This window comes from Marmota flaviventris, chromosome 6 (assembly GCF_047511675.1).
Source record: "Marmota flaviventris isolate mMarFla1 chromosome 6, mMarFla1.hap1, whole genome shotgun sequence".
Classification (NCBI taxonomy): Eukaryota; Metazoa; Chordata; class Mammalia; order Rodentia; family Sciuridae; genus Marmota; species Marmota flaviventris.
Window position 1 is genome coordinate 126,856,546 of NC_092503.1, and position 3,382 is coordinate 126,859,927.

General features: G+C 37.4%; 1 pseudogene; it reads left to right on the forward strand.

Annotated features, from left to right (window-relative positions):
- The first annotated feature begins 2,603 nt into the window (after positions 1–2,603).
- On the forward strand, positions 2,604–2,765 carry LOC114083017 (U2 spliceosomal RNA; annotated as a pseudogene).
- The last annotated feature ends 617 nt before the right edge of the window (positions 2,766–3,382 follow it).

Here is a 3,382-nt window from a genome sequence, read left to right on the forward strand (position 1 = left end):
ATATTTTCTCTTTGTTCTGTATATTGGATATCTTCAATACAATGTGTCTTGATGTTGGTCTACTGTGATTTTGTATGCTCGGTGTCCTCTTTGTATCTACAATTTGTACATCCATTTCCTTTTTTATATCTGGAAAGTTTTCTATAATTATTTCATTCAAAAGGATGCTCGTTCCCTTGGTTTGAACCTCTATACCTTCCTCTATCCCGATGACTCTTAAGTTTTTTTTTTTTTTTATATTATCCCATATCTCTTGGATGTTTTTCTCGTGACTTTTTACCAGCCTTTCTGAGTTGGCTAGACTCTTTTCAAGATGGTATATTTTGTCTTCATTATCTGACGTTCTGGCTTCTACTTGCTCCACTCTGTTAGTCATACTCTCATTTGAGTTTTTAATTTGGTTTATAGTTTCCTTCATTTCTAGAATTATTGATTGATTTTTTTAATAATCTCTATCTCCTGATAAAGATGCTTATTTGCTTCTTTTATCTGTTTATGTCATTCATTTTCAATGTGTTCTTTCATTGTTTGAATTTGCTGTCTCATGTCCTCTTTAAGATTCCATTCCATCTGTCTAAAGTATTCCTTGAGTTCTTTATTTGACAATTTTTCTGATGCCTCTAGGTCCTCCTGTATATTTAGGTTGTCGTGCATTGTTTGTACTCCTTTTCTTCCTTGCTTTTTCATGCTGCTCATGTTACTTCTTGTTCTGTTTGACTGCTGATTTACTGTTTACTCTTATAAATTTATTTGGTTTTGTGTGTCTCTGGAGTCTCTCTTTTGTGATGGGAGACTATGACTAGAGATGATGAGTTTTGTTGCACTTTAATGCAGATTCATTCGTTTCCTAAACTGTGTACGGATTCTGATGGCATATAGCAGTATGCAATTTGGTCTTGGGACTTATATTTAGGTCGAATGATGTGATGGTATTGAGGTTGGTATCTCTTGGCAACCTTGGAGGGTTGCTCTACTGACGAGGGATATTAACAGGAGAATGGTCTGAAGTATTTAGGGGTAGCTAGGGACTTGGTAGCACTATATAACACCTCGGAACATTTACCTATACATATTTAGTATATCACACATAAACAGCGTCATGATGCTTGGGAGGAAAAGTATTAGAAGGGAAGGGAAGAAGTCACTAAAGAGAATAAGAGTAAACAGATAGAATTCAAGGAAAGAGGAATGAGGAAATTGAAAAGAAATGAATAGACAAAAGAAAAAAATAGAAATTGAAAAAATAATCATAAAAATAAAAAATAAAAAAATAAAAATAAAAATTTTAAAAAATTAAAAAAACAACCAAATAATTTAAAAAAAAATTAATAAGTGCACTCTTAGAGTTCAATTAACTTCTCTTCCAGTAGGTGGAGTTGTGCCCACCGGGCCAAGCTTCTCCTCTCCTTACGCCGGAACCAATCACTGTGAAGCAGCTCCTCCTCCCCAACTGGGCCGGTCTCCAATCCTGATTGCCTAGGGCCCTTTCTTGTGTCTAGTCAAATCCCCACTTTTCCTCCAGCCAGGTCCTGCTCATTGGTGACGCTCACCACAATACTGGCTACACGCCAGGTCTGCTTCTGGGAGCACTATTTTCTTGAACAACTGGGCACACTCCCTGTTTGTCATTCCCTCAGACCCTAAGGTTGTGGAGCTTGGGGCTGAGAACCCTCAGCGTATTTTGCTTGCCCTCCGGTAACCACGCCCCCAGTAGCTGGTGCAAGAGACCTCAGTTGTCAGCGCTGGTGGGAGCAGTAGCCGGGGGTCCCTCGCTGTGGGTCCCACGCCGCTGTTCCCTCGGTCTGACTATCACGCTCATGGGAGAGCTGGGAGGGGCCTTGAGGTTTCCATGCTGTGTGGAGAGGGAAGGCTAGGGGATTACACACCTGCCGCTGCTGGTTTCAATACAGTTATCTCCTCCACCGCATTCTGGTGACGTCAGATCTCTACCATGGTGGTATCCTATGTTAATGGCGACAATTCATTCCCTTTGCCAGGTGACCAATGCAATGGGTGGGTCCTGACCGGCTCTCCCAAGCCCTGTCAATCCTGTGGCCACTGCCTATGGAGGCTAAGTTGGTATTAACCTCCGCAGGATCAGGAAAAGCCGACAAGTTGTTTCAGTGGGATCGGAATCCTTTAGTACTGAGTCACAGTCGTTTGTCTGCAAGATGCAGGCGAACGAGAGCCTGAATTCAGCAGCTCCAGGCTTCGGTGTAAGTTTTACAGTTTAAAATAATAAGTGTTTATTATCTCAAAATATCTGGGGATCAGGAATCTGAGTGAAACTTAGCTGTAGCTTCTGACTCAGAGTTTTCTCACAAGCCTCAAAGGTTTTGGCTATGTGTACATCATGTCAAAACTCAGTGGTAGAATACATTGGTGTCACTGGGCTTCAGACTCTCTGGTTGTTAATCAGAGACTCAGTTCCTTGTCATTCGGATCTCTCCAGAGGGAGGCCCACAACATAACACTGAATTCCTTCAGAATGATTGAGCAGGAAAATGTGCCCAAGATTGAAGCCATAGTCTTTGTAACTAACCTTTGAAATGTCATTTAACTACTTCTGTCATATTCTATTTGCTAGAAGTTAAATGATAATAGGATCTTCTTGGCCTTTTGTCTAAGATCAAGTTTAGCATTTATTCTTATCAATTTAAAATATGATATGATAGTAATTGGAGTTTTAGAGCAGTAGGCACTTGCTTTGTCCACTCCATGCATAGACCTGATATTGCAGTAACTCCAGGAATGGTGCAACACACCCCACAAAAGAAGTTAAATTATAAATCCAGTCCATACCCAAAGTTTAGACATTATCAAAAGTGATGAATTTTAGGAGGTGGGGATCATTGGGGAACAACTTAAAGTCTGTCTACCATACTACTCTTATGAGGAAAAGAAATAGTATTGAGCTGAAATTATTTTTTAAGAATAAATTTGTTTGATCAAATTATGACATATGTATCTATATATCTACCACAGTGAAACACACTATTCTAAATAATTAATATGTACATATATATATATATATATATATATATATATATATATATATATATAAAACTTCTGCAAAGGAGTAAGTATTAGTTACATTTACTTGCCATATATAATAATTTATCATACATTTACTTAGTTTTTCCTAACATATCAATTTATAAAAGGATAGTTGATATTACTGATGTAGTATCAAAAGTAATTTATATGATGTATTATAATAGGAAAGTGTTCTAGTTCACTAAAAATCATTTTACTGGATATTAATTACATGGAAAATCAAATTTTCTTTCTTTTCTTTTTTTTTAAGAGAGAATTATTTAATATTTATTTATTTTAGTTTTTAGTGGACACAACATCTTTATTTTATTTTTATGTGGTGTTG